Source organism: Odontesthes bonariensis, chromosome 5 (genome assembly GCF_027942865.1).
Source record: "Odontesthes bonariensis isolate fOdoBon6 chromosome 5, fOdoBon6.hap1, whole genome shotgun sequence".
Classification (NCBI taxonomy): Eukaryota; Metazoa; Chordata; class Actinopteri; order Atheriniformes; family Atherinopsidae; genus Odontesthes; species Odontesthes bonariensis.
In genome coordinates, this window is record NC_134510.1 from 5,807,433 (window position 1) to 5,826,735 (window position 19,303).

Consider the following 19,303-nt stretch of genomic DNA (forward strand, 5'->3'; position numbering starts at 1 on the left):
TGGTTGGCTGGCAGTGTTGCTGGCTCAGCTGCAAAGACACTTAGAGCCCGTTTTTCTTCCAGTATGCTCTGCAGCATGTAGAGGCTGCTGTTCCACCTCATCTGCACAGAAGAGAACAAGATTCACTTTATTGTGTAAATTGTCAAAGCCAGGTGCAGTGCAAGTAAATTATTAGTGGCCTACTAAATAAAGTGCATGGAAATAAATCAAATAATGTTATGAGAGAAATCTCACCAGCACATCTTGTTGTAGGGGCTTGATATCCATATTCAGGTCCATCTGGATATCTTCAAGGCGAGAGTAGTTCCAGCGGGGAGTGCATGGAATGGCCTACAATCCTCCTCGCATTGGCCAGGATGTCTGTCACACTCCGCTGGGACAGCAGGCCCTCCTGAATGCGCGACACAGCCCAAACTCCGCACTCCCATATCCCCCATGCCTTTCTTCATATTTGCATTTGTCGCGTAAAATTACGTGGACCCGTTGCTTGTCGATTCCCCAGATGTTTAGCATCTTTTCTATCGCCTGTCGGATGCGCTCTGCTGTGTGGGATCCACGAGATTCCTGAGCATGCAAGGTCGCGCGACGTAAAACTAAACTGGAGTCGATCCAATGTGTGGTTTGAGGCTCACGAGTGACATCGGAGCCACAGACGAACTCCAGATGTGTGTGGTAAACGAAACATGGGGCACGTCTGATAACAGGATGTAGTTTGTCACCAACCTTCTTCTGAAGCGCTGGCGGAGCTTTCTCGGTGAAATAGTGGCGAGAGGACAAGTCAAACCGGGGTTCTAAGTATTCAATAAGCATAAGAAATCCAATATAGGCAATTAACAACCTGCCGGTAGTTTGGCATCTTGTTGTGAGAATTTATTCACATTCTATCACTTTTGTCATCATGACAGCATTTTAACAAATCTATAACCTACTGTAGTTGTGAAATTTATGATTGTCAATCTATTATATTATATCTTAGTTTACCTAATCAGTTGACTATAATCCGTTTTACTATCAAAACATGCTAGCTAGGTAGGTATCTAAAACAGGACAAAATACGATTCTTGTACAGCTGTATTGGAAAACTGAATTATGTTTCAAATATTTTTATTGTGAAGCAAACAGTGTATCAGCAGTACATCTATCCTTGATTTATACAATGCTTTGTTAATTTGTGACCTGAATAACAAAGGTTTACAAGTGAAAAACAATAGATGGGAGAAAAAAAAATCGAAAGATATACAAAATAATAGATGAATAAAATTAAATAAAGAAATGGAAAACTGAATGAATTGATATTTGTTTATTTTGTAAAGGTCAAACATGGAGAAGAAGAGCCACAAGTGCAGTGTGTGCAACAGGACTTTCACTTAGAAGTCTAACCTGACTATAGGCACAAGAAGCTTCATGCTCCAAAGCAGTGTTTCCCAACCCTGGTCCTCAAGGCACACTGCCCTGCATGTTTCCCATGTTTCCCTGCTCCAGCACACCTGATTCAAATAATTGGGTTTAGGTCTTAAAGCTCTCCCGAAGGCTGAGGACATACCCGTGGTGTTAACGTAAGTGTAAAATGAATCCACATATTCATTTCATGAAATAGAAGCATCACACTACAAGATGAGCCCTAATTCTATGTTAATATATGTTACAGCTTCAGTGATTGAGTCCATCATTGCTGAGTTCAAGGGACCAGCGGGCCTTGATATCGATGGCATCCACCTGTTCAAGTCAACAGAGGCACTTGATGCTCACTGGGCAACTGCAAGCAAGCATCTTAGTTGTATGCAGGTGGGCTAATGTCTTTGTAGTCACATAATCATGTGTCATTGTAAAACCATCTAAACTAATATGGCAACATTTCAACGGACTCCAGAATAAACAAGAAAGTTGTTGTGTGTTTTACAGGATCCCCCTGGCATACAGCTGTACGTCACTGTGAAGGTGGTTGTGCTGCACGGTGTTCAGCTGAACAAGGACAGGTGCCGGAGAGGCAGTAACTCCTTGGAGGGGTTGCACGCACAATGCCATTCCTTCTCAGAGATGTGGTATCATGCCCTTCCAGGTAAGTAATAAACACAATACTTCAAAAGAGCAACATTTCTATCAGTAATGCTTTTTATTTTATAGCTTTAATAACTTGTGTGTGCTAAGCATATGCAATAATACATAAATTGGTCTTGTGTTTCCGGTATATCTGGTTGCGTTTGCTGTGCAGTGGAACGATCGGATGGAGTCACTTCGAGTCGGTGGTGGTCAGGGTCGGCAGACATCATGCATGGATGTACGGCAGATCCAGCGCATGAATCAGCAGGCTGAGGCGCTTTTCGGCAGAGATCATGTCCTGGAGCCAAACTTCGCCGCTCCTGTGCCCTACCCTGATCGATACAGGGACCCAGAAGAGGAGGAGCTCCTTGGTGTGGAATATGCCATGTGCCAGTCAACAAGCTTCACTGCCAGGAATTACTATGCCCAGAGAGGTAAAGTATTTAATTGCACGCTTAAACAATAAACATACATATGAAGCAAGAATATCCCTTTATTTATGGTGGAGCAGGCCGGAGCGGGAACACCAGCTCCCCCACTCGCATCGGTCGCACTACACAAGATGTCGCCAACGGACGACCCACAATCCTTCCTCGAGATGTTTGAGGCAACGGCGGAGCCATGCAGGTGGCCAGAGGAAGAGTGGGCGGTACGGGTGCTTCCCCTCCTGTCGGGGGACGCCCAATCAGCGGCGCTGGGCCTCCCGGCGCGCGCTCGCGTTTACAAGGCGATCAGGAGGGCAGTCCTGGATCGCCTCGTCTACTCAACGGAGGACCATCGCCGCCGTTTCAGGGGGACAAAACTGGGCCCCACGGACCGGCCTTTTACCTACGCTCAGCAGCTGAAGGACGTGGTGACTAGGTGGCTGCAGCCAGGTGGATCGAACGGCGAGGAGAGGATGCTGGAACAGATCGTACTGGAGCAGTTTGTGGAGGGGCTGCCGACGGGTACGGCAGAGTGGGTGCGCTGTCACCGACCTGTGGAGCTGGCTACCGCAATCACCCTCACAGAGGACCATCTGGCTGTCTTCTCCCGGAGCCGGACACCGGAGGCTCGGCCAGCAACGCTCAGCCGTCCCACACCAGCGCCCCGAAGGGGGCAGTCCGCAGCCGAGCCCCTACACCACACAACTGCCCAGTGTTGTGCCAGTTCACAGCTTTTCTGAACTAGTTCAAGTTCAGTTCATACATGCTCAAAGTGAACAGTTCACGTTCAAAGTTCACAATTTTAATTCTGAACTAGTTCAAAGTTCAGTTCATTTTACTTTTTTCGTGAGATATTCAAATAATTACTTTTTTTCACACTACGAGCTAGAAATCACTATGCGTTCTTTGAAACTGCTCATTGTAGACATTTGCTCATGACACTGCAATTGTGGGTTTCTTACCAGGTGATGAAACTTGCAGCAGTACAGACAAGGTAGACCAGTTCTATACTTAGTGCAATGAAATCTACCAGCATTTCATTAAAAAAAATATATAATATGAAATGCCGTCGGGGTCTTGGTTTGCAAGAGTGTAAAATTGTTTTAAATGTTCATAAGGAGAATCGGTGTCTGTCTCCGTGCCATCACTTCCACTAGCCTTTTTTTTTTTAATTGCAGCGCTTTCTCTCACTCTCTCTCTCTCTCGCTCGCTCGCTCCTCCAGCCCTCCGCGCTCTCGTCGTTGCCTGCTACGCGGCGTTGCTATGCCTACCCCGCTCTGCTGCAATTCATCACGGGTAAAGACGTGCGGAAACCAGTATGTTATTCAATTATTCTCAGCCAGACACTACGTTGCCCGCATTGCATTGCGCACACAATGTCAAAACCATTTCTATCTGGTGATACATGATTTAAGCGGCACCAGCGAGAATACAGGAGGGAGGAACTTTCTCTCGTTGCGTTTCAAAAGAGAAAACAGATGTCACTCAGTTTTCAATGGAAAACAAATTTCAACGTTCATGACACATAATGTGAACTAATTCACGTTCAAGTTCTTTCTTAAAAAATGTGTTGCGTTCAGTTCAACGTTCACGAAAAAATTTGCGTGTTCAATGAACGCGTTCTTTTGAACTCGTTCACGCACAACACTGCAACTGCCCGACCATCGCCACTGCCCCGCACTAACATCTCCCGTCTCTTTCCACCCCAGGTTCCAGCCGCTACAGGTGCTGCTCACGACCCGCAGAGGGTTCCTCAGGTGGCAGTGCAGGAGTGTTGGAGGTGCGGGCAGCCCGGTCACTTTCGCCGCGATATTAGGTGTGTACATGGGGATATTCACAGATACCCTGTAGTTCCAGTGGAAATTCATTATAAGGGAAAAAAGCATAGTGTGAAGGCTGCGACATGGGATATGTGCGCTGTGCTCAGTGGTGACGCGAGGTTGTCCGACACTGCAGACGGGGAGGGGGAGCCGGCGGTGCCTTCACAGGAGGCGCCGCAGGTTCCCGTGTTTGACTCCATGGAAGATTTTCCACTTGAGCTGTCTCGTGATGATACTCTACGCTGTGCCTTTGACCAAGTGATAAAAATTGATGGTCACGTGGTGCGCCCTGACGCAGCGTTAACATATCCACACTTTTCATTGTGCAGGGATAGGTTGTACAGAGTGAGTCGTGACACTCAGACAGAGGAAACAGTAACACAGTTGTTGTTCCCGAAAAGCCGCCGGGAAATGGTTTTCCAGGCGGCTCATTATAACCCGATGGCTGGGCATATGGGGTATGAAAAAACGCTGAACCGGGTTATGGCCCGATTCTATTGGCCAGGCATTCGGGCAGACGTACGCCGCTGGTGTGCGTCCTGCCCCGAATGCCAGTTGGTTAACCAACCGGCCATCCCGAGAGCGCCTTTGCGCCCATTACCGCTGATCGAGGTCTCATTTGAGCGGATTGGGATGGACCTCATTGGGCCATTTCACCGAAGCGCACGCGGATATTGCTTTGTGTTAGTCCTGGTGGATTACGCAACACGATATCCAGAGGCAGTGCCACTGCGCAGCATATCTGCAAAGAGTGTTGCACAGGCACTGTTTCAAGTGATCTCCTGAGTCGGGATCCCGAAAGAGATCCTGACTGATCAAGGCACACAATTTATGTCACGAACACTGAGAGAACTGTACGGATTATTGGGAATCAAGTCCATTCGAACGAGTGTTTACCACCCTCAAACTGACGGCCTCGTTGAGCGCCTGAATAGGACTTTGAAGTCCATGATCCGTAAGTTTGTGCACGGGGATAGTGGTAAATGGGACAGGTGGCTAGATCCTCTGCTGTTTGCAGTGCGTGAGGTACCCCAGGCCTCCACGGGATTTTCTCCCTTTGAACTGCTGTTTGGCAGAAAACCACGCGGGGTTTTGGACCTGGTTAAAGAAAGCTGGGAGGAAGGTCCGAGCCCCAGTAAAAACGAAGTTCAGTACGTCCTGGACCTGAGAGCAAAACTTCACACACTAGGGCAGTTGTCACGTGAGAATTTGCTCCGGGCCCAGGAACGTCAGCAGCGGCTGTATAACAGAGGATCTCAGTTAAGACAATTTTCACCGGGAGATAAAGTGCTTGTATTGCTCCCATCTTCCAGCTCAAAATTACTCGCCAAGTGGCAAGGGCCATTTGTGGTCACACGACGAGTGGGTGACGTTGATTATGAGCTGTGCGATCTGACAGGGGAGGTGCAACACAGATTTATCACCTCAACCTCCTGAAAGCATGGAGGGAGGCGGAGTCTGTTTCCTTGGTGACGACAATTGCAGAGAGAGATGAGTTGGGGCCTGAGGTACCAAAATCGAACAATCCAGCCTCGCTTCTTTGTGAAAGCCACCTCTCACCGTCCCAGGGAGCAGACATAGCCCAGTTGCAGCAGCGGTTCGCTGATGTGTTCTCCCCCCTGCCAGGACGCACAAGCCTTATTCAACACCAGGTTGAGACTCACCCGGGCGTGACGGTGCGTTCACGGCCCTATCAGTTACCTGAACACAAGAGAAAAGTGGTTCAGGCAGAATTGAAAGCCATGTTTGAAATGGGCGTAATAGAAGAGTCCCACAGTGCCTGGAGTAGCCCCATCCTTCTTGTGGTCAAGAAGGATGGGTCTATTCGGTTCTGTGTGGACTATCGCAAGGTGAACGCCGTTTCACGGTTTGATGCCTATCCCATGCCCCGGGTCGACGAGCTCCTGGATCGCCTGGGCTCTGCTCGTTTTTTCACGACGCTGGATTTGACCAAGGGGTACTGGCAGATTCCCTTGTCTCCAGAGTCCAAGGAAAAAACGGCCTTCTCCACTCCGTACGGTTTGTACCAATTTATCACACTTCCGTTCGGGTTGTTCGGGGCCCCAGAGAGAGGGTAAAGCAGGCCCTCTGCGGGGGAGCCTCTTCTCCACACACCTAACTTCTCTCTCCCATTTGTCCTGCAGACTGATGCGTCGGGCAGGGGGTTGGGGGCCGTTCTGTCCCAGTAGGTGCGGGGTGTGGACCGCCCAGTGCTGTACATCAGCCGGAAACTGTCCGAGAGGGAGGCCAGGTACAGCACGGTGGAGAGGGAGTGCCTGGCCATCCGGTGGGCGGTCGGCGCTCTGCGTTATTACCTGCTGGGGCGCCCATTCACCCTCTGCTCGGACCATGCTCCCCTCCAGTGGCTCCACCGCACGCGCGGATCACCCGTTAGTATCTTGCGCTACAACCTTTTAAGTTCAAGGTGATCCATAGGCCGGGGGCACAGATGGCTGTGGCCGACTTCCTCTCCCGCTCGCATGAGGAGGAGGAGGAGGGGGGGGGGGGGGTAGTGGGCTAGGCCGGGCGGCTCCCCAGCCTAAGTCGGGCGGTGGAGGTATGTGGAGGGGGCGTGGCACATCAGCTGCAGGAGAGAGGTGTGGAGAGAGCTCAGGGGAGCGGCACCAGGTGAGTCATTAGTACACCAGCATCCACTTGTCTAATCACTCTCCTTTATAAAACACAGTAGCGGGCTGGAACCAGACGGAGGAGAGAAGGAGAACAAACCGGCTCGAAGCGCAGGAAGTGCAGGAAGGAGGCCGCGCTGAAAGAGCCGATCAATGAGCCGAGCAAAAAGAAAAGAAAAGAAAAGAATGAAAGCATTACACTGCCACAAGGTCTCAGTCATCCTTAGTCAAACAGCTGAAAGAACCCGCAGTGGCTGTGAGAACGCCACAATGATATAGACAAGTGGTTATAACTGGCCAGACACATTTGTGATTAGTACAATTACATACTTTCAGTTGAGGAAGAGCAGGCTCGTGATGAAGAGGAGTCGGCTGAGCAAAGCGAGGAGGAGATGGCAGATGAAGGCATTGACATGCCTGCAGAGGAGGATCCTATTGATGTCGTCTGTAGGAAACATGCTATCCTCACACAAGCAGAACAGGTGGAAGAGGAGGATAGTCCCACTCTGCAGGATGTGATGATGACCCAGAGACATCTGCACCTGCCAGGAATAGAGGAAAGTGGAGGCGTTAGCCTTACTGACGCTTGAACTGGCAGACAGGAGTCACCTCCACCTTGTGCCAGCTGACCTCAGGCAGAAGATTGTCCCTGCTGCCAGCTGTCTCCAGGAGCAGGACAAGGCCGCTGCCAACTTTGTGAAGAGGTATGAGTCCAGGTGGGGCTACACCCTGTTTGGCCGGTATCTTGGGGCTGACACACCCGAGACCAGAGCAGCCCAGAAGACAAAGTTTGGGTGGATGAGGTATCCTCAGGCAGCACAGGTGACTGAGGATAGGCGTCTGTTGTACCTCCTTATCAAGATGCTCAAAAATCGGCCACCAACCAGTCACCTCTCCTCCCCCAGTAAAATAACTTCTTCCATAAAGGGGCAGTACAAAAGGATTGTTGACAGAGTTAGAGACGACCCCATCCTCTGCACTCTCTCCATTCCTCTGCCCAGATCCATCTCTAATTTCATCACCAAAGAGGAGAAGAAGGCCAACTACATGGCTACAGTAACACCAACAGCAAAGCCTCACCGGACAGTACTTTCAAACGAGCAAATGCCACCAGCTCCAACTATGCCAACATCCCTGTCACCACCAGATGGACCTCAGGTGCAGTACCAGGACGTTCATCACGTTGCTGGTAAAAGGCGTGGTGAGAAGCGGAGGTAAGTTGTTTAAACACTTCATTTCACCTGCAAGAAAGGTGGAAATTTACAGCACTTTTGTAGTGTGTGGACAAACCGTTCTTCCACTCATCACCACATGTATGTTTTATATTGGCAGGTTAAAAGGTGAAGAACCAGAGCTGGTGAAACGGCCCATTCAGCCTAAGCCTGCTGCAGCCACGCACATAGCGCCCAGAGTGTCTGCAGCAGCCGTACTCCTGGTGGTTCCTGCACAACCACAGGCTCCCTCCATGCTACTTCACAGGCCATCATGCACTGAGGGAAGCATTCGTTTCATACCTGTAGCACCGCCCCCTGCACAGCCATCCAAACCAAGCATACCTCATAAATTGTCGAAGCCATGTGGGGCCTGCCAAGTACCTCAATGTGGTGGGCAGCGTAAGAGGTACGCACCCTCCAAGGACAAAGTTGCTGGAAACAGCCAGAAAATTTTCACCTATTGCCAAGCAACAAGGAAATCAACCACTTCTGGTTTTGACAGTGTTGTCTTTGATAGTTTTGAACACTTCAGAAATGTGGTTGATGAAGAATTAACAAAGAGGAAAGTCAATTAAATACCTGTGACTTACCTGTGTGATGCCACTTCTCCTGTGCCATCTGTAAGAGAAAGAGGACAAAAATCTTGTTTGTTTTTGTTTATTTGTTTGAGAAAAGTGTTTCAAAGTGTTTCAAAGTATTTCAAAGTGTATCAAAGTATTTCAAAGTGTTTCAAAGTGTTTTAGCAAGTAGAGCTATACAGAGCCTATTTATTTATATAGTTAAAAAATGCACTTTGTAGTTCAATTTAAGAATGTTCTTGTCTTTTTTAATTATTTATATTGTTGTTAAAAATGCACTTTGTATCATCTTTTTTATACAAATATGTTCTGGTCTATGTCCAATATTCGTTCCAATCTAATCTGTTTCAATCTTACACAATCAAGCGGTCTCCCATCCAAGTACTAACCAAGCCCGACCCTGCTTGGCTTCCGAGATCGGACGAGATCGAGCGTGTTCAGGGCGGTGTGCAAAGAAAAATAAAATGTGATGTAAAAGTCTTACTTTGCTTATTTATTACTAAAGTAGAGCACTTCATTGTCATTGCACATGTATTCATGAAATGCAGTTTGGCATCTTATCAAGTGTAACGCGTGCAGATGTATAGCATGCAGTATTTAGAGATAAAATGCAGTTATTTACAGCTAGTGTAAGGAAAGATGGTTAATAGATATGTGCAGAATAGATCAATTACCTAGAGAAATGCATGTATGTGCAGAGAATGTATAATGTAGTTATGGCAGTACAATGAAAAGAAAAATATCATGGTATAAATAAATGTGATAAATACAGATGGAATCATACAGATAATATACAGATTATCCTATACCATAAATAGGTAAAAGTAATCCAAAAGTAATCCAAAAGTAATTAGTTACATTACTTTTTTTAAGTAATCCAAAAAGTTACACTACAATTACATTTTAAACAAGGTAACTTGTAACTGTAACGGATTACATTTTTAAAGTAACTTCCCCAACACTGGTGTAGAGTAAGAACTATCTACAGTAGATATGGTGTGTGTGTGTGTGTGTGTGACTTTAGTTGCGGCCCATTCATTTGAGAGACACATTCCTGTTTCTTTAAACACTTTTTTGCAGATTTTGCATCCAAGATATTCACCATTGACCATCAGCCAAGGGTTATCTTTTTTAAACCGTATGTGTTGTTTTTCTGTCCAGATACTGGGATGGCATCTGCTCTCTCTTTCTCCTCTCACTGTGTCTTCAGTCTCAGATTCTGCATCTCCCTCTACTTCAGACTCTCCACTCTCCATCTCTCCTGTCCCTGTTTCTTCTCTTACTCCTCTCGCACTACCTGTTTCTTCATCTCCTATTTCATCTTTCTCTGTTTCCTCATTCTCTGTTGGTCCTCTTTCATTTCCTCCTCTTTCCTCTTCTATCTCTATCTGATCTCCTGGTGTTTCTCCTCTCCCTGTGATCTCTGCCTCATTGCCTGTACCATCACTGCCTGAAAAAAGTAGAATTTTAGGCTGCGGCTACACGAAAACGTTTTTCACTGTAAACGATACTTTTTCTTATCGTTTCGCTGTCGCGGCCACACGGAGCCGGCGTTCCCACTACCCCAAAACAATAGTTTTTGAGAACGGGTTCCAGAGTGGGAAAGTTTGAAAACGGCCTCGTTTCGTTTCCATTGTTACAGCTAAAACGTTTTTGCGTCAGTGAAACGTTGACGCTGTGAGCCAATTTTAACACTTCTCTATTGTCTCACAGCGTGGCGTGACACAGTGGCGTGTGTACTGCATCGTTTCATCGTTTTCATCCGTTTTCGTCTGGACCTGAGTCTTTACAGCAGCGCGTTGCCGTGTGGTCGCAAGAATTTTCGTACCCGTTTTCAAAAAAAACCTCGTTTCGTTTTCGTGTAGCCGTAGCCTAAGAGTTGTGGGGCTGAGAACACCAGTTAAGCAGCCTGCCAATTACACTGACAACATAAGTTAAAGGATCACTCATGTAGGCTATAACTACCTATGTCAGCATAAATAGCCTATACAGCATGTTTTTTTGTTATATTGTTTTATATTTAGAAAATATAAGATTGCTATTTTTGTTTTACACGTGCCAATTCAATGGCTGTTTAAAAAAAAATCATATATAAGCCATCATATAAATCGTATTTTTGCGGTATTTAGAATGACAATTGACCTTTTATTTGATTTGCTATTCTCATTTCACCTTGAAGCACGAGAACGTCTCGTGCTGTAAAATTATTGCTGTAAAATTACACTGGTGGCATTGCTAGCTTTCGTGATGTAGAATGACTAGCGGTGACGAGTGCAATACAAGGATAGCATGACTACGCATTAGCTAATCTGAAAGCTCGTTCTGTCATTGCCATAATTCATCAAGTCAAACTTATTTATAAAGCACATTTAACGACTCATGTAAATCGATCTCTGTCAGTCTTACTTTGTACTTGAGGCCTTTTGCTGGCATCTGCGGAAGTGGAAGCACTGGATGGTCTCTTCAAATATCTCCTAATATCCATGATGATTAACTTTGAACAGGTAGGCAGGCAGGCAACTACACAACGTGTATGTGTTTACATATTCCCTGGATCCTGATTGGTGTCGCCGCCGCAGCCGAAAGGCACTGATTGGAAGGTCACATACCCGAATACAGAGCAGATGAAAATGATTCCTACTAAAGCGTTAAGTATGTTCAACAATATTTTTTAAATGACACCAAATTTATTTTGGATTATTCCAACGGCAGATCACAAGGCGCAGGGAACTTTGACGTGCGTAATTGCCATTAAGAGCTGCGTAAACGCTATTTAGAGGTGGGTAAACGCTATTTAGAGGTGGGTAAACGCTATTTCCTAAATTCCAGAGGTGCGTAAACGGCGTTTACGTGCGTTTACCCTCCACTACAGCCCTGCCCCTAATTATTATTCTAAAATAAAAACACAAAATATGAATGTTTTCTACTTTTTTCATACTTATAAGTAGTTTTAAATGTCTTTTAAAAATTTGGTTTGAAATGAATGATAAACTTTTAGACCTCAACCAGACCGGAAAGAACAGTGGCGTAGAACAGTGTGACGGGAGAGACGTTTGTTTATTTAGCTTGTAGTGTCAAGCTAGCAGCAATGAGCCAGAAAAGGATTTCAGATTTCTTTAAAGATGGAGGGGGGCAAAAATCCAAAGAAAAAAAGTCATCCTATGACGAGGAAGTTCAGGAAGACGAGACGCCTTCATTATCATCAGGGCAGCTTTCCCACTCCAGCACTGACGACGAGCAGCTAACGCTAACTGGCTGTAGTGAGAGCACCAGTAAGCAGTGGCGGCCCGACACTGATTTACGCCCCGGGTGAGACCCGGTGCTGGTGCCCCCCCCCCCCCCCCCCCCCCCCCCCACGCCCTCACCCTCACCCTCGTTTTTTTTTTTTTTTTTTTTGGATCGTTTTTTTTTTTATTTTCATCATTTTCTTTTGTACCCCCCCCCCCACGATGCCGGCCCGGGCGCCTGCACCTCTGTGGCAGAAACGCAGTCACGGTCCGACACTGATTTACGGCTGGCGCCCCCAACCCCCCTACTGCTTACAGAGAGATGTTGCACTTCACTGTGCGTTGTGGTGGGAGCATCGGTGTAGTGTTAGGTTAGCAGACTGACCTGTCATTATTTCCTTCTCCGTCCGTTTTCACCCTTTTGGTCCATCACCACCTGTAGCCTAATACTGTGCTGGCTCATTTATTTTTATTTTTTTTTTTTTTTTTCACTCCCCCGCGATGCCGCCCCCTCCACGATGCCGCCCCGGGCGCCTGCCCGGTCTGCCCGCCCCTAGGACCGCCCCTGCACCTAGCCCTACTCCACTTGCACCAAGATATCTTGGATACAGTGGACATCCACGCCCTTATGAGGGAGTTCATAAGTGCCACACCAGAGCGCAAGGCAACCTTTGGAGTTATTCCATCTGGTAAGCAATGCTTTTAATTAAGTTCGCTTTGGTTAAATTGTTCTCAGCTAGTTGTGTGGTTTTGCTGCTTGATTAATTATTTTTCTAGTTTCCTTTATGTTATCAGGCTACTATTTCAGAATAGCAGACTAATGCATGCCTAATTGGTCCTGTGTATTTCTTTTTTCATTATTACTTTGCTGTAGTTCATTGAATGAGCGCAAGTCTGAGGAGAATCAGCGCGGCTGCTTCCACAGTACAGTGAGTGTCTCATTAAATATAAGCTTATAGCCTTGTTGATACATATGCATAATCTTGTTAAGGTTATGGTTATCTTGTTTTTGCCACCTAAAATGTACGACCTAACATAGTTTAGATGTTTGGTACCATGGACAGCTACACTCTCTGGTACAGTTTCGCGCTCTGGCTGAGTGTTGGCCTACAAGCGATTTCACCTCACGACCAACTTGCGATCAGCAGTCATCGCAAGAAAATCAAAACTGTTTGAAATCCTGGTCACGTCTCGCGAGTGCATCGCATAGCCTAGATTGAAGCATTGCTACTACCACTTTGACATATTTCACACTGCCCATGCACAAAAGACAAACTGCCAGGGCAGCGCGATTTACTCTTGAACGCGTCCTCGTCTCCACATCAAGAAGAACTTGATCATTTCAACGTGAGATTTAAAATAAAAGAAATGGTAAAATCTAGCCTCCTTGTTTAGGCTACATAAAACATGCGAGAGTAAGTCAGATAGCCTAGGATTCGCCATTCCTCACCCTAAAATTGATTAGAATGCAGGAAATTGCATCTAAAAAAAATGAATCCCCCCCCAGCACCCCCTGGTGAAAATGTGTCCCTGCGTCCCTGCTGACAGGATATGTACCTAAGCTTTTTAAGGTTGCTACAATTAAACCTTTTCTTAAAAAAACCTACTCTTGATTCAGAAGTGTTGGCTCATTATAGACCTATATCCAATCTTCCTTTTATGTCTAAAGTTCTTGAAAAAATAGCTGCAGCTCAGCTTTGTGATCATTTACACAGAAATAATCTGTTTGAAGAGTTTCAGTCAGGATTCAGAGTGCATCGTAGCACAGAAACTGCACTGTTGAAAGTTACCAATGATCTCCTCTTAGCCTCTGATAGCGAACTGGTGTCTGTGCTTGTCCTGTTGGATCTCAGTGCTGCATTTGATACGGTCGATCACAGTATCTTATTAAAGAGACTTGAACATGTTATTGGGATTAAAGGAACTGCATTAGGCTGGTTTAAGTCATATTTATCTGATAGATTTCAGTTTGTTCTTGTAAATGAAGAATCTTCCTCACACACCAGAGTAAGTCATGGAGTTCCTCAGGGTTCTGTGCTTGGACCGATTCTATGCTGCCCTCAATATATGTGCTGTGATACACCTTGGCAGTTAGACAAACTCCTTCCTAACATCACGACTCTGGAGACAGTTGTCCCTTGTCCACAGGTTTAATGACGTAAGAAAGAGTAAAACTAAAACACACAAAGACCTAATGAATATAAATAAAATTGCTTCATCTTTATACTTACACACACACACCATGTAAATATACTGATTCTTAAATCAACTAAAGTGCTTGTTTTTAATTGCTACCTTTCATGTATTTATTACCTTTTTTACCTGCAAAACCATTGTATTTTTAACATATTTTAACGTATAATCAACTATTTATTCACATTTCTTCCCTTATATGAATTTTAACAACAGTAACAGTAACTATAATGACTCAATAGACTTTCTGCATAAACTTCTAAAAAATATTGACACAAAAATAATCTGTGAATCTGCAATCATTAATAACAATAAAACTACTTGATACATACCAACGATGCCATCAAAGAGCATAAGATGCAGGCAGATTCAACATGGTAGAAAAAACTAACAAATACAGCACCTCTGCAGCATGCCTCTCCTCACTTCCTGTTTATAAGCAAGGAAATGAGTCACCTGAAATTCTACATGTATTTCCTGTTTCAAAATAAAAGATTTACCGATTGTAACAAAACAGATTCTTTTCACTTTATACATGCTTCCATTAGGTAACATTATTAGACAGCATGGCATAAATTTCCATTGCTATGCTGATGATACCCAGTTGTACTTATCTATAAAACCAGATGAACCCAATAGGTTGGTCAGACTACAAGCATGTCTTAAAGACATAAAGACCTGGATGACTCAGAACTGTCTGCTTCTAAATTCAGACAAAACTGAAGTCGTTATCTTTGGACCTGAGCGCTTCAGGGAGAGATTGTCTAGCTATATAGTTACTCTAGATGGTATTTCATTGGCTTCTAGTTCTACAGTGAGGAACCTTGGAGTTATTTTTGACCAGAATTTATCATTTGACTCACATATAAAACAGGTTTCTAGGACTGCCTTCTTTCATCTTCGTAATATTGTTAAAATCAGGAACATCTTGTCTTAGAGTAATGCAGAAAAACTAGTCCATGCATTTGTTACTTCAAGATTGGACTACTGTAATTCTTTATTATTGGGCTGTCCCACATATTCTCTGAAAAGCCTTCAGTTGATCCAAAATGCTGCAGCCAGAGTTCTGATGAGAACTAACAGGAGAGATCATATTTCTCCAGTTTTAGCTTCTCTTCATTGGCTCCCTGTTAAATTCAGAATAGAATTTAAGATTCTTCTCCTTACATATAAAGCGCTTAATGACCGAGCTCCATCATATCTTACAGATCTCATTGTAAGATATTTTCCTAACAGAGCACTTCGTTCCCAAACTGCAGGTTTACTTGAGGTTCCCAGAGTTTCTAAAAGTAGAATGGGAGGCAGAGCCTTCAGTTATCAGGCCCCTCTCTTGTGGAATAAGCTGCCAGTAAATGTCTGGGAAGCAGACACCATGTCCACTTTTAAGACCAGGCTTAAAACTTTCCTTTTTGATAAAGTTTATAGTTAGGGATGGCTCAGGTGATCCTGAAACATCCCATAGTTAAGCTGCTATAGGCCTAGACTGCTGGGGGGCCTCATCTGTCACACCTTTCCTCACTTTACTCTCTTTATGTATATGTGACATTATTGTGGTCATTAACTTGTGTTTCCCTGTTCCAACAGATATCCTTTGAATGGTGTTACAGTGCCGCCACCCCCCCCCCCCTCTCTCTCTCTTTCTGTCTTCTCAAACCCCAGCTGATCGAGGCGGATGGCCACCCTTCCTGAGTCTGGTTCTGCCAGACGTTTCTTCCTGTTAAAAGGGAGTCGTTTCTCTCCACATTTGCCTCAGGCATGCTCAGGACGGGAGATTGGACCGAAAAAGAAAAAAGTTTCAGTGCAATCTGTTGGTTTCCTTAGCTAAGAAATTGTTTTTGAATTGGCTCTATATGAACGAATTGGATTATTTTATGAATAATTATGATTACAATTAATTGAATTCCAATTGGCTTCAATTGGACTTTATTATCTAAGTGCCTTGAGATGACATTTGTTGTATTTGGCGCTATATAAATAAAAATGAATTGAATTGAATTGAATATTGTGGCCTAGATTGCTTCGGACCATTCTATGTGAAGGAAGCAAGAAAGGAAGTGAAGAAGTTTTCTTTTTACATGTATGTGTTCAAGTGCTGTACATATAGAAATGTTAGATGATCTCACCACAGATACTTTCATCAATGCATTGCGCATATTCATTGCAATCCGTGGGAATGTGAGACGGCTGAGATGTGATCAAGGCACCAACTTTGTAGGTGCAAAAAGAGAGTTCATGAATGCAATGCAGGATCTTGACCATTAACAAATGAAGGAATATGGATGTGAGTTCATAATGAACATCATCAAGCCATTTGGGGTGTGTGGGAAAGACAAATAAAGACAATCAGAAGTGTTCTCACTGCAATCCTGGATCAGTCTGCTAAATGACTTGACACTTTGAGCCTCACTTTGAACATTTCTGTATGAGGTGATGGCCATTATAAATAGCAGACCTCTGACAATCGAACACTTAAATGATCCCACAAGTCTGGAACCTTTGACCCCCAACCACATTCTCATGATGAAGTCCAGCATAGTGTCTCCCCCTCCTGGTCAATTTGTGAAACAGGATCTGTATTTGCGTAAGAGGTGGTGACAGGTGCAGTTTCTGTCAAATGATTTCTGGGTTAGGTGGAGGAAGGAATATCTCCTTAATCTTCAGCAGAGACAAATCAGACAGACAAGTGAGGCACAAAGGTGAATGACATAGTTATCATTTGAGGACAGTTCTCCACAAAATCAGTGGAAATTGGCAAGAGTGACAGAAGTGTATCCCAGTGCTGATGAAAAGGTCAGAAAGGTGAAACTGTTAGTCAGTGACTCAACCTTAGATAAACAAGGGAAACGTACTCATAAGCCAGTGTATCTTGACCGGCCTGTGAAAAAGACTGTTCTACTGCTTGAAGCAGAATAAGTGTAATAGTTCACTTCATATACGTCAAGAACAGCATGTAAAGTTTAAACAAAGGTGTAAAATCAAAGTGTGTAATGAAATCACAATAACTGTTATTTGGTGGGAGTTTAACTGCCATAAATATTAGTTATGTTATCATTTAATGTTTTGTATGATATTTTTATTTCACACTGTTTATGAATATTTAATTTCTTTATTTCACACCTCAGCCAAGAGGAAATAATTTTTGTTTATTGTTGAGTGACGGACTTTTGATGTAGCACTCCACACCACGGACTTAATTCGATGTAACACTTGAAGAAGTTGAAGAAGCCACATGGTGGACTCATTCCCTCAGGGGTGCAGCCAGTGTGGTGATCTGTATTTCTTGTGCTGTGTTGTGTACGGGTCTGTATGTGTGAAACATGTTTAATTGTGCGTTGTGTTTTATAGTTCGACGGTGGTGACTGTTGTAATAAACCATCTGTATCAAAGAACTTTGGTCCGTGTCTTCCTGACGGGAGTGAAACCCTGATTGAGGGGCTGCTACTATAACCTGAAAAAAGGGTAGCAGTCCCCCACCACACCATTATGTTTCTCTCATTACTTGCTAGATTTTTTGGGTTGTAATTCTACATCAATAACAGAAAGTAAGAATACCACAAGCCACAGCATCTATTTTTCACTTCTACTGGCATTGTCCTTGTATAATGACATTGTCACACTTTCACATTGTTGTGTACCTGTCTGATGAGTCTCTTGATGCTCTCCCTCACTCTTAGGTTTCGACCATTAGAGCCATGTGGTTGCTCCTCCTCTTAAATTATTGGAATCTAAATAAAGAATACAATTGTCCACAGCATTTTATAAACTTATCATTCATGTATTATTTTCCAGCCATATTTTCTACCTGTTGCTGCTTCACTCAGGAAAGGGGTCTCTCTCTCTCTCTCTCTCTCTTCTCTGATGATAAGGCATTGAATCCGTAAGCAGTGTGTGAATTATACAGTGACAATTGGGGGGTTCAACATTTTCTCCAGGGTGTAAAGGGAACCCAGTGCAGCGCATGCACGTGCTTCAGTTAACAGAAGTCTTACAATCCTTACAGTATCTTGCTTGTTCAACTAAATGTCTGCAGTCTGCAGATGCTGATCACCATTTTACAGTTCATTGGGCACATAATGTTCCACACAAACAACTTTTGCAGTCAGCAGTCACTAACAAAGTATTGAGGACTTTGATGCTGTACCATTTAGTGGTTGTTGATCTTCAGCTCCCCTTGCCTTCAGAAAGATGTTGATATTCTTTAAGTGGCCAACACTTTAATAAACGTCCTAGCTTATTAGTTGAGAACAATAGGGTGTGGCATTTTATCAGTTTATAAAATCTATATTTGCCTGAATATCTGTAATGATGGCAATACATCTTTGTAGTCTCCTTTCCAACTCACCGTGTTACTACTTAGTCCTGCCTGCTCACTCTCATCCTGTCTTCCTTCTGCCTGGTCTCTGTCCTCTTGTGCTTCTTCTGCCTGCTCTATATCCTCCTGCCTGCTCTCTGTCCCCCTGTCCTCCTTCAACCTGCTCACTCACAACTGCTTCTCCTGTCTCCTTAATACAACAGCACATGTAAAATTCAACATTATTCATGCTATAATGATCAGTATTAAGCACACATAACAACCACAGAAAAGGCTGCATTATTAGGCCCTAAGATTAAAGAGATAGTTTGCCTATTTTGACATGAAGCTGTATGACATCCCAAACTCGCAATATCATTTATTAAATTTGACTTACCCCCCGCTGCGTCCTGTGAGCTGAGTTCCGGCCTCGTTTTGGCGTTGATGAAGGTAGTCCGGCTAGTTGGCTGGGGCCACAAAAATAAAGCGTTTTGCTTCTCAAAACAATATGCGTTCAAAAGAGTAATAGATTTGCATCACAAAATCGTTCATCCAGAAAAAGTCAGACCTCACAATCGCTTGGCGCTATTTTCTCTCTACCTTCGTATCACTGCGGACTGTGTAGACCGTGCAGACCGAAGTGCAGACCGAGCAGTCCCCTGCTTCCGAGCTGTAAACACTAACAGTTGCGGCTATTGTCAGGTGGCTGCACGTATTGATATGTATGTCTGAATACACGGCATTTGTAGATAGTGGGGTTTCTCATCTACCGTCATGTCTCACCACAGGAAACAAAGGAAAGGTTTGTCTTCTTCCAGCAGACAGACCTGGTGGAACATCCCCTTCACATCACTGCTGATGGCGACTGGGTGTTCCCTGAACCTGAGA

The 19,303-nt window shown here is 44.6% G+C and overlaps 1 long non-coding RNA gene across 1 annotated transcript; it reads right to left on the reverse strand.

Moving 5' to 3' along the window:
• Positions 1–1,303: 1,303 nt before the first annotated feature.
• Positions 1,304–14,498, reverse strand: LOC142380644 (uncharacterized). The gene is made up of 4 exons (XR_012769849.1): positions 14,457–14,498; positions 8,717–8,744; positions 7,243–7,454; positions 1,304–2,460 (listed from the first exon to the last, which is right to left on the reverse strand). It is a non-coding gene; the product is annotated as an uncharacterized LOC142380644 (long non-coding RNA).
• Between the last annotated feature and the right edge of the window lie 4,805 nt (positions 14,499–19,303).